This window comes from Silene latifolia, chromosome Y, assembly GCF_048544455.1.
Source record: "Silene latifolia isolate original U9 population chromosome Y, ASM4854445v1, whole genome shotgun sequence".
NCBI classification, from domain to species: Eukaryota; Viridiplantae; Streptophyta; class Magnoliopsida; order Caryophyllales; family Caryophyllaceae; genus Silene; species Silene latifolia.
Window position 1 is genome coordinate 94,091,659 of NC_133538.1, and position 13,460 is coordinate 94,105,118.

Here is a 13,460-nt window from a genome sequence, read left to right on the forward strand (position 1 = left end):
CCAAAAGTTTCTAGGTAACTCACTACAAAGTAACATGGATCTGGTCATGTCCTCCAAAGTTATATTCATTCTTTCCACTACACCATTTTATTGCGGTGTCCTAGGAGCAGAAAAGTTATGATCAATACCATGTTCCCTGCAAAAGGATATAAACGAATCATTCTCAAATTCTCTTCCATGGCCGGTTCTAATGGAGATCAATTTGTGACCAAGTTTGTTTTGGAGTTTCTTAATCAAAACGTGGAATTCTTCAAAGGTTTCACTTTTAGCATGTAAAAATAAAGTCCAAACAAACCGTGAATAATCGTCCACTAGAACACATACATAAAGACTTCCACCTCGGCTTCTAATCCTCATCGGTCCACACAAATCCATGTGAATGAGTACTAGAGGCTTGGTGGTGCTAACGAACCTTTTAGATTTAAAAGAACTTCGGACATGTTTGCATCGAGCACAAACATCACAAACTCCGTCAATTTCAAACTTCATAGAAGGTAGGCCTTCCACTAAACCGAGTTTGTAAAGTTTGTTTAGAGATGAAAAGCCAACATGTCCAAACCTCTTATGCCATAGATTAGGATCGTTTTGCATTACGGATAAACATTTAATGGTTTCCCTAGGAATGCTTTCTAAGTCAGCCATATAGATGTTATTAACTCTATTACCTTGAAGAACAATTGCATTAGTACTTTCTTTGATTACATAACAAAGGTTTGCATGAAACTCGACTTTATTTCCTTTGTCACATAATTGAGAAATACTAATCAAATTGTGTTTGAGACCCTTTAAAAGCAGCACATCATCAATAGAATGTGAAAGAGACTTACCGACTTTGCCAATACCAATTACTTCACCTTTTTTATTGTCTCCAAATGTCACATTTCCACCATCATAGGCCGATAATGAGAGGAATTGGTTTCTATTACCTGTCATGTATCGTGAACATCCGCTATCAAGATACCAACGGCTGCCTCCTCTCATATGGCCCTGCAAAAGAGAATTAGTTAGATGATTTAGGAACCTAAACAAGTTTGGGTCCCTTCTTATGACGAACGGTATCTAGAACATCTTTTCTAATCCACATTTTCTTAACAACTCTTATGTTACAATCCAAATGACCTAAGCGTTTTTTACAAGCATTAAATACGTGGCCTGTATGTCCACAAAATTTGTAAAGAATGTATTCAGGTAGACCCACGTACTTATGCTTGCAAAAATCTCTCTCAATGGGTTTAGGTCTTTTAATCTCGACAGTACTGGCGTCAGTCTGAATTGAACAGACGGGGGGAGGGTTTATTTTCTGTTCAAAGATCCAGACAGTACGATACTGAGAACCGCTCTGCCTGAAATCAGAACGTGAGTCATAGCCTAATCCAAGTTTATTGTTGTTCTTAGATTGATTGACTAGAGAATCAAGGACTGTAGTACTACCTTCCCATTTAGCAACTACATTTCTCTCATTACTTAAATCAGTTTCAAGATTGTTGACTACTACGAGCAACTTTTTATTCTTAGCAAGGAGAGAATTATAGTAATTATTAAGTCTATCAAACTTAGAACAAATTTCAGAATAAGAGGTTGAACTAGTAACATGCAATTTTTTAATCTCGTCTAGTTCATTTTTTAAGACGTGCATTTTATTAACAAGAGACTCGTTTTCAGCAGTGAGTTCAGATTGAACAGTCTGGTCGACTGTTTGTTTCTGTATGTGCTTCAGATTTCGTCTTAACTCTATATTATCCTCCGCAATACTTTCAATTTCAGATTGCATAGCCTCAAGACGCTTGTTTTGTTCGTAACTAGTATCCAAGGTCTCATCAAGCAGTCTTACAATTTTTTCTTTAGACAAAGATCTAATCTTAATTTTGAGATTCGAGAGATTTACCTCGTCTTCGGATTCGCTATCCGATGCATCAGAGTGAGCCATGAGACACCTTAGAGAGTCGTCATCCCTTTTTTGTTGAGATCTAGGCTTGTAGGTAGACCGTAGGCAGAATTTCTCTTCTTTCTCATTTTCAGAAGGTTCCTCGTCCTCTGAATCGGACTCACCCCATACAGCAGCTATCATTGCACGTTTGTACTTCTGCTTAGACTTTTGACGTTTATCCTTAGCTTTTTCTTCTCCCCATTTAGGGCAATTTCGGATCTGATGATCCCGTTCACCGCATTTGAAACATCCCATTCTAGATATAGAACGCGATGAGGAAGACGAAGAAACAGATTTCTTTGGTTTATAACTTTCGAGCTTTCCTTGATTTTGCTCTATAATTATTTTGGCAATTCTTTTAGACAGTAAGGCAACTTCCTCCTCAAGATCACTTTCATTATCAATTGAGGTGGCATTCAAGGCCAGACCCTTAGCTTTGGTTTTCTCTTCGGCATCATTTTCAAGTGTTATTTCGTGTGCCATAAGAGATCCCATTAAAGCTTCATAGGTAAGAGTTGCTAAATCTTTACACTCTTCAATGGCCGTGACTTTTTGTCCCCATTTCCTGGTAAGACTTCTTAAAATTTTACGGACAATGTCCTCAATTTCAAACTGTCTACCAAGATTTGAAAGTTCGTTAGTTATACTTGAAAAACGTGAAGACATGCTTTTTATGGGTTCATCCTCGTGCATTTTAAAGTTTTCATATTGTTGCATTAAGAGATCAATACGCTGTTTCTTTACATGCACGGTCCCCTCATAGGCTAGTGATAAACTGTCCCAAATTTATTTAGCCGTTTTACATTCTGCAATTCGACTGGTTTCTGATTCACCAATTCTGGATTGCAGGAGTGATATAGCCCTAGCATTCTTCTCCGCTTTTTTGTAATCATCGGATGTGTAGTCCTTGGGCTTTTTTACACTAGACACACCATTGGCATCGGTGGTAGTGATAGCCAGGGGACCATTTTTGATGATTACCCAACATTCGTATTCTGTTCCTTGTATGAAATGCATCATACGATTTTTCCACCAGCCATAGTCTGTGCCATCGAAGACTGGACATTTGACAGATTTGGAATTCATTGAGAAAAAAAAAGAAAAATTGATAAACTCAGAAGGATCAAACTCTTTGCGATAACGCAATCAAAAGCACGAGGCTCTGATACCAATTGTTGAGTTTATCGATCCGGTATTTAAGAGGGTGAGGGGGTGAATTAAGTACCCTTTTTGAAAATTAAAGCAAAATTAAAGCACTAGGTCGTTCACGAATTCCCTTCTGAAATAATACACAGGCTAATTGAACAGTCTCGGTGACTGTTTAAACAATCAGAGTTGTTCTGTATTGTTCGTATGAGTGAATACGTGAATCAAAAAGGAAAAACAAATAAAATCATAGGCAAATGAAATAAAAGAAAGCAAGAGACACACGATTTTTAACGTGGTTCGACCTACTCTCTAAAGGTCTACGTCCACCCTCTTTCTTATTATTATTATTTCCTTTATAACCAAACTCGATTACAAAGAAAACCCCCACGATCAACTCCGATCGTGCGACTCGAGTACAACCTCGTACCCCAATAAACGCTCACTCACAAAAGAGAAAATTACAACACAAATTGTCTCCTTATATGGTTCAATGAATTAGAACAATGGAGACAAAATATTCTTACGATTATAAGAATTTGTGTACTCAAGAACGATCTTATAAAACACGGCTTAGTAAATATTTTGCAAAACTCAGAAGAGAAAAATAAAGAGGCAGTTCAAAACAAATTTGCAAAATACGCTTTTCAAGAACGAGCGCTACTGACTTTGCTGAAAACTTGAAAACTTATTTTTACTCTCAAAGCTCACGTGAATTCTTGGTTGACATTTAACAAATGATTTCCGTCTTATATAATTGCTAAGGAGTTGACCTAATTAAATCTTTATAGTTAAGCAACTAACAAAATCTTTGACCATGATATTTTTTAGTTGCTTTTTCAAACATAAACTCCTCAAAACAAAAAGATATTTTTGAACAAACAAAAGACGATCCCGCAGAACACTTTTCCACCAAAACAATTATAAGGAAAACATCTTATCTTGAAAATATTTTGTCCAAAATAATAAGCCGTGATTTATTTGACCGAACAAAAGAGTAAACACACATTTTATACTCTTACAAATTTCTAGACACAATCCAAGACATGATCCAAGTATCGTCCGTCTTTTATTCCCAGCAAATACGATCTACTTGTGGACCTGTCATACACACGTCTAGCACACACCATTAATTTAGAGGGATATATAAAAACGAAGGACTTGTCATCATCAATAAAATAGATGCAACAGAGGCTAAAAAATAAATGACTAATATGAAAATTAACGATGTCACATTTAGCAGCTCTTTACGCTTATTTTCCGAAAAATCGTTCAAAATGGCATAAGACCTATCGAAAATCTCAACATCTGATTTGTTAAACCAATTTCCTACACATAGCTCGCTATATTTCTCCATGAAACCGCCATACGGAACAGGCCCATTACAGGCTTAGATAGTCTAGTGTAATTAGATTAGCGTTAAAATGAGAAAAGCAAGAGTAGGGACATACCAGTATACGATAATCCTAATCCAAGAACAAGTAGAAGAAAACAAAAGAGAGAATTAGTGCTATTAAGTATCACATGTACTTAGGTGTTGATGCGTATAGAGGGGGGGTAAAAATTCTAATAAATTTTAGCGGGAATCACGAATAAATTCAGTCCAAATAAGCCCCAAAGATGATGCGGATATAGACCCAATAGAAGAGGTTGTGCTCAACTTAGAGGACCAAGCAAGACCAAGGCCAAGTAATACACTATTTATGCACAAAAAATGGATGGGCTCAAGTAAAGAAATGGAAATATGTGCGATCGAGACTCAAGACCCGCAGAAATCTTAAAATCTTGTGGGAACAAGGGGAGGTGGCGGCACCAACAAGGGGAGAAGAATCCTATTTTTAGTTTTTTGCATTTTCAAACTAGGTTGAATAAAAGTTGACAAAATAGTCTAGTTTGTGAGTTCTACGTTCATTCATCCTAGAACTCACAAATTAGCATTAAATGCTTGCTTGGAGGCCAAGACTTTTGTCCTATATAAAGGACCTAGTCTCCTCATTTGTAATCCATCAAAGAATTAAGAAAACCTTTTAGAGAGAGAAACTTGTGTTTCAATCTTTTCCAAAGAGTCGATGCTTTCGAGTCTTGCCTCGAACTAAGGACGCGCTCCGCGGTTTAAGTTGAATTACTTGACGCGTTTTCGAGTAATTCCCCATTGTTATTGCTATAGGTCTAGTGACAACAAATATCCCATTGATTCGATCTCTTCACAAGGAATCGAAGCAAATATTCTTTTATTCTTGCATCAAAGAAAAACAAAAACAAACAAAAAAGACTTCCGCTTCGCCCAATAACGCATCAAGTGACACAATCTGGAAGCTCTTGATCACCCCAAAAAAATAAAGACGATCCTGAGTAAGTCCAAATCAATTAGTAGTTGAATATCCAACGCGATTGGTATTCAAAGGTTAAACTCAACGAGGTTGTTGGGGTTTAATTGATTGGATCTTAAAGGCATGGATTGAACAAAAAAAAAATCATTGTTCACGCTGGTACTGTACACGGTACTGTTCATCCGCGAAAAAAAATACCGAGAAAAAAAAAAGACAAAAGATGGAACAATACGAAGATGAAATTTTGTTCATCTTGAGACGGTCACGAGAAATTGAGTGTCTAAAGATTGGAAGAGAAGATTTGGCACGTTCTACTATGTGTCATGGATTTGGACATTCATATATTTCTTGCCCTAATGAGGAGTACATATCCTTTGAACAATATCGATGCTTGAAACGATTACGAATTCAAGAAAAGCATGGAGAGATGCCACAGAACAGTCCGGACGACTGTCAGATTGTAGAAATGCCTGATCTAGTTGAAACAAACGGTGGAGTAGACTATCAGATAGGCAACTGTCAGTTTCTGGATGGTGAACCAAAAGAAGAGGACGGGATTATCAGAATAGAACCATTAAATGATGATGATCAAATTAAAGATGTGATTGAAGATGACATATTTTCTTTTGAGGATGAATGTCATACAAAAGGTACTTCTTTATTTGATCCAAATCTACCAATTATTTTTGATGAAGAATTTGAAGAAGTTTATGATGAAGCTCACGTGGAAGAAAGTGATCATAGAAGTTATGACGATGCAAATCAAAATAAACTTAATCTTATGCCAATCTTGGATGAGGAGTTTCTGGGCAATCACATTAAATCAGATTCTCAAGCTAAAGAACTGTATCAATCACCAATTGATAAATACATTGATGAGAAGCTATATGGTGGGAACTCTAACTTCTTATTGAAGTCAATTTTTATGGAAGCTCATGATGATCTTGTTGTTTCGAGCAACGATTATTTGGATTTTGGTAGAATTGTGCACGGAGGATGGAGGGGAGGAAATCACAAGCAAAGATGGCACAAAATGGTTTTAATTTACAATACACATTACAAATTCAATTCACTGGAGATGGATAAACATGAAGACTATATTGAAGATGATGAGTTGAAGAAGAGATCAACAGTGTGCGCAAATAGCTTCATGTTCATAATCAAGTTGAATCTAACTTCAAGATTTGTTTTTTACCCCGGTGGCATCAAGTATTTCCAAGAATCGAGTCGATTCTTCTTGAAGAAGGGGAGTGTTGATTTCGATTCTCAACAACCATCGAAGGTGTTCAAACCGGGCATTGGGTAGCAAAGGATGAACACAAGGCAGCATCTCTCCTCGACAGTTGAAGGTACAAGAATCGGGACAATTCTTTTTAAAGAAAAGGAGTGTTGATGCGTATAGAGGGGGTAAAAATTCTAATAAATTTTAGCGGGAATCACGAATAAATTCACTCCAAATAAGCCCCAAAGATGATGCGGATATAGACCCAATAGAAGAGGTTGTGCTCAACTTAGAGGACCAAGCAAGACCAAGCCCAAGTAATACACTATTTATGCACAAAAAATGGATGGGCTCAAGTAAAGAAATGGAAATATGTACGATCGAGACTCACGACCCGCAGAAATCTTAAAACCGTGTGGGAACAAGGGGAGGTGGCGGCACCAACAAGGGGAGAAGAATCCTATTTTTAGTTTTTTGCATTTTTAAACTAGGTTGAATAAAAGTTGACAAAATAGTCTAGTTTGTGAGTTCTATGTTCATTCATCCTAGAACTCACAAATTAGCATTAAATGCTTGCTTGGAGGCCAAGGCTTTTGTCCTATATAAAGGACCTAGTCTCCTCATTTGTAATCCATCAAAGAATTAAGAAAACCTTTTAGAGAGAGAAACTTGTGTTTCAATCTTTTCCAAAGAGTCGATGCTTTTGAGTCTTGCCTTGAACTAAGGACGCGCTCCGCGGTTTAAGTTGAATTACTCGACGCGTTTTCGAGTAATTCCCCATTGTTTTCGCTATAGGTCTAGTGACAACAAATATGTCATTGATTCGATCTCTTCACAAGGAATCGAAGCAAATATCCTTTATTTCTCGCACAACACAAACCCAAAAACAAAAACAATAAAGTCTTCCGCTCCGTATACGCTCCAGGTGTTAAGATAATAATTAGTTAATTGTAGTAACAAAAGATACAAGTTTACAAAGAGAAGGATGTTACACGGACACTAATTGTAGGAAGACTTTTGATTTGAAATCCTATCTTTTCTGACCTCAAGTCGAGGCAAATATTCAAACCCAAACACCACTATAAATACCTTTGTTATCAGCTCATAGGGGGGGGGGCATAAAATAGGACGGCAGAATATACCATACGAAGACAATACCAGATCAGAAATACAAAGACTTGTATACTTTCATAATACCTTCTGATACCAACTAATAATCCCACCATTAGTTTTTCTCATATGGTCATACACATTATCAAACTCTCATGTCCAAAGTGATTATGGAAGCCAATCACAACTTGACTTACTTAGTCAATCCTATATCCACAAACCCACCATTTAGTTTCATCCCTTTGAAGTCAAGTACTAAGCACTAGTATCCCAAACATAAACAACAATGCCATGTTCCATAACCTTAGTAACCAATGCAACTCACACTTGACACACAAAATCCACCAATCCAACGTATCCTCAATGTCATCAATAACCAAATTATAGCTAACCATCAATATCATAGTCCATGAGAATAAACTACAATGGCTAAAGGCAAACAAGACTCAAGCATAAGGCATCCAAAGCATCCAACAACCAATATGTGAAATGATAATTACAAATATCAAGGCATAACATAAAATCTCCAATAACAACCAATCTTACCTCAAAGACAAACCCTCGACCCGAGTCCCGCGACGGGTCATCGGTCAAATCGAGGCTGACCGGTTTAAACCTAGTTTGACCAAACTCGTTCGGTCAATCTGGCCCAGCTCAGAGTCTTTGCCTACTTTGGCCCAAATCATAAAATTTATCACAATATAATTCTCATGCTATTTCTAATTTCTATCATGTGAAAAACGAAAGTAACACATTATTAATCATCTAAACACTTAACAAACAACAAACACAACATCAACTACTAATGTGACATTAATTCGTCGAGTAACTCGGAATAGTTACCTTAAGCTAGCAAAGAGACAAGCAATAAACTTGAGAAAGCTTCTAAAACCCAAAATTACTCTTCATCTTCAACCACATATGAGGCACCTAAAATAATTATGTGAAAGGACGATATTAACGAATTATCGTTATATAAAATATGAGACGGAAATTTAATTTAAATCAAAACATGTAAATCATGTTCATTAGCTACTGTCTTATGTTCATAAACCATTATGACCCTCCCTTTTGACAGGCATACCAAGAAAATTGTCACAACTTTTACGCCCTAGAAACAGTCCCATAAACCACCATTTTATCCTAGAAGCATCACAGTAAACATCAAAGTCCACTCCTTCTTCAGGTAAGGTCAACACCGGAGCGGTAGTCAACCTCTTTTTCAATTCCTGGAAGGCATTTTCACACTCCTTAGACCACACAAATTTAGACTCTTTCTTCAGCAACTGAGTCATCGGCCTAGCAACCTTTGAAAAATCCTTCACAAACCGCCGATAATAACCCGCCAAGCCAAGGAAACTACGGATTTCAGAAACATTGGTCGGACTTTTCCAATTAACAACGACTTCGATTTTGGCAGGATCTACTATAACGCCCTCTTTCGAAATGACATGCCCAAGGAAGGTCACTTTAGATAACCAGAATTCACACATGTAAACAACATCACAAATAAACTAATTATCGAATATACTAACATATGAACACTAAACTGACCAAATTAAACTATTGACACCCTCACTTATCGCGGAAAAGTAAACACGTAATTCTAGAATAAAACTGCATGGATATGTTTGTAATAGGTTCAATTGGGTAAAAACCTGTAATTTTAAAACCTGAACCTGTTATAAAGATATCCAAATTGGAAGGTGTCAAACATAAAAGGTCTAACTAGAAGTGTCGTAACATAACCATCGCTAAAGTCGCGAATAGCAAATTATACAACCAAATGTAAAGAGGGAGACATATGTCCCTAAAATGTATGTGACATAAGAAGTGTATAAGGGTCACAATAAAATAAAACCAATCTAGGTTCCAAGGTTACTTTGCTCGCTAGCTCGTCCACCCCATATATGCATCACCTACCTGTCATTCGCATTTTATACAAATACGAAAGCCACAGTCAGTGGGGAGTAACTCCGAGTTCTCCCAGCCACGAAATGTCATAATTAATATAACATGTAAACATAATAATATGAATACGAATCACACAATGCCTTAGCATATAGATGCTAGACAATCGTGCTTATCATGTGAATAACAATATAACACCACATAGTCCTAGCATGTGAATACTAGACCGACTCATACTACACTATCATGTGAATCACATAACATCCAGGAATCCAAACTCTATCAACCATAGCCGGCTTGCATCTCACCTTCTATGATTCATAGAATCACCATACAAGAAAGGACAATATATCAAACACAGGCATAAGTTCTTCGTACGGTCAATAGTCACTCTGTAACTCGAGTCTATACCACGAGGTAGGCAAGGTAATCGAACCGGTATCTTGACTCAGAGGTTCTATCAAAACATGGCCAAGACACAACACAACCCTAGCCTAAAATCTGCGTAGACCTAGACATGCGGATACACACCACCGCACCCAAGACCCACAATTTTTTTAAAACAAAGTGAGTACCCTAAGGAGTCCACCAAAGGGTTGGCTAGTACTTAAGCTGACCACTTACTCTCAAAATAAGTAACGAGGTCATGCCCCAACTTGGATATAAACCCACCAAGTCGGGAACACGGAGGCTATTAAGCAGTGAACATACACTCGTCAAAGACTATAATGGCCTATCTATGATGAAGGCCGAAATACTCACCTAGGACCTAGTCCCAGCTAGTCCCAGCTTGAATACTTTAGCCCACACCACACAAGATAAGTAGGATACCCAATTAACCATAAGAGGGGCAAAGAGTCCAACTTACCAACATAAATGCTAACATTCTATCATGTGAAAGACTATATAAATGTCTATTAATGACAATCCAACCATATCCTCAATGTCATCAATAACCAAATTATAGCTAACCATCAATATCATAGTCCATGAGAATAAACTACAATGGCTAAAGGCAAACAAGACTCAAGCATAAGGCATCCAAAGTATCCAACAACCAACATGTGAAATGATAATTACAAATATCAAGGCATAACATAAAACCTCCAATAACAACCAATCTTACCTCAAAGACAAACCCTCGACCCGAGTCCCGCGACGGGTCATCGGTCAAATCGAGGCTGACTGGTTTAAACCTAGTTTGACCAAACTCGTTCGGTCAATCTGGCCCAGCTCAGAGTCTTTGCCTACTTTGGCCCAAATCATAAAATTTATCACAATATAATTTTCATGCTATTTCTAATTTCTATCATGTGAAAAACGAAAGTAACACATTATCAATCACCTAAACACTTAACAAACAACAGGCACAACATTAACTACTAATGTGACCTTAATTTCCGTCTCATATTTTATATAAAGATAATTCGTTAATATCGTCCTTTCACATAATTATTTTAGGTGGCTCATATGTGGTTGAAGATAAAGAGTAATTTTGGGTTTTAGAAGCTTTCTCAAGTTATTACTTGTCTCTTTGCTAGCGTAAGGTAATTATTCCGAGTTACTCGACGAATTAATGTCACATTAGTAGTTAATGTTGTGCCTGTTGTTTGTTAAGTGTTTAGGTGATTGATAATGTGTTACTTTCGTTTTTCACATGATAGAAATTAGAAATAGCATGAAAATTATATTGTGATAAATTTTATGATTTGGGCCAAAGTAGGCAAAGACTCTAAGCTGGGCCAGATTGACCGAACGAGTTTGGTCAAACTAGGTTTAAACCAAATCGACCTCGATTTGACCGATGACCCGTCGCGGGACTCGGGTCGAGGGTTTGTCTTTGAGGTAAGATTGGTTGTTATTGGAGGTTTTATGTTATGCCTTGATATTTGTAATTATCATTTCACATGTTGGTTGTTGGATGCTTTGGATGCCTTATGCTTGAGTCTTGTTTGCCTTTAGCCATTGTAGTTTATTCTCATGGACTATGATATTGATGGTTAGCTATAATTTGGTTATTGATGACATTGAGGATATGGTTGGATTGTCTGCTGAATAGACATTTATATAGCCTTTCACATGATAGAATGTTAGCATTTATGTTGGTAAGTTGGACTCTTTGCCCCTCTTATGGTTAATTGGGTATCCTACTTGTCTTGTGTGGTGTGGGCTAAAGTATTCAAGCTGGGACTAGCTGGGACTAGGTCCTAGGTGAGTATTTCGGCCTTCATCATAGATAGGCCATTATAGTCTTTGACGAGTGTATGTTCACTGCTTAATAGCCTCTGTGTTCCTGACTTGGTGGGTTTATATCCAAGTTGGGGCATGACCTCGTTACTTATTTTGAGAGTAAGTGGTCAGCTTAAGTACTAGCCAACCCTTTGGTGGACTCCTTAGGGTACTCACTTTGTTTTAAAAAAATTGTGGGTCTTGGGTGCGGTGGTGTGTATCCGCATGTCTAGGTCTCAAGTGATTTTAGGCTAGGGTTGTGTTGTGTCTTGGCCATGTTTTGATAGAACCTCTGAGCCAAGATACCGGTTCGATTACCTTCCCTACCTCGTGGTATAGACTCGAGTTACAGAGTGACTATTGACCGTACTAAGAACTTATGCCTGTCTTTGATATATTGTCCTTTCTTGTATGGTGATTCTATGAATCATAGAAGGTGAGATGCAAGCCGGCTATGGTTGATAGAGTTTGGATTCCTGGATGTTATGTGATTCACATGATAGTGTAGTATGAGTCGGTCTAGTATTCACATGCTAGGACTATGTGGTGTTATATTGTTATTCACATGATAAGCACGATTGTCTAGCATCTATATGCTAAGGCATTGTGTGATTCGTATTCATATTCTTATGTTTACATGTTATATTAATTATGACATTTCGTGGCTGGGAGAACTCGGAGTTACTCCCCACTGACTGTGGCTTTCGTATTTGTATAAAATGCGAATGACAGGTAGGTGATGCATATATGGGGTACATGGACGAGCTAGCGAGCAAAGTAACCTTGGAACCTAGATTGGTTTTATTTTATTGTGACCCTTATACACTTCTTATGTCACATACATTTTAGGGACATATGTCTCCCTCTTTACATTTGGTTGTATAATTTGCTATTCGCGACTTTAGCGATGGTTATGTTATGACACTTCTAGTTAGACCTTGTATGTTTGACACCTTCCAATTTGGATATCTTTATAACAGTTTCGAGTTTTAAAATTACAGGTTTTTACCCAATTGAACCTATTACAAACATATCCATGCAGTTTTATTCTAGAATTACGTGTTTACTTTTCCGCGATAAGTGAGGGTGTCACAGTTGGTATCAGAGCATATTTGCTCCCGACGCACGTTTGTGCACCCTAATATAAATAACTTGACCTTAAAATAATAAACTTGAGAGATGGGTAAGATGGGTAGACTTAGGACCTTATGTTGTAGTCTCTTTGTGTTTGCTCTTTGTTAGGTACTAACCTGTTTGTTGATTGTCATTTAATAATTGTTGCGTTCTTGGATCAATGACCGTGAGCTTATCTATAGCTAATGGAGTTATTACCCTTATTAAAAAAAAAAAATTTGAACTAAAGGTTTTAAAAATATTTTAATGTTTTTCACTGGTTTTAACGTCAATTAGTGTTAAAGCTTGTTATTGGAGACGTCTGATAATTAGTTTTATCATTTGTTGGTGTAAAAATGTATTTTTATGTCTTTGAATTGGAATATTGATGTTCTTGAGTGATCGCCAAGAGTATCTCCGTTCCATTGAAAGGACACTTATATTTTAAGAAGATCAAGATTTGGTGCCTATT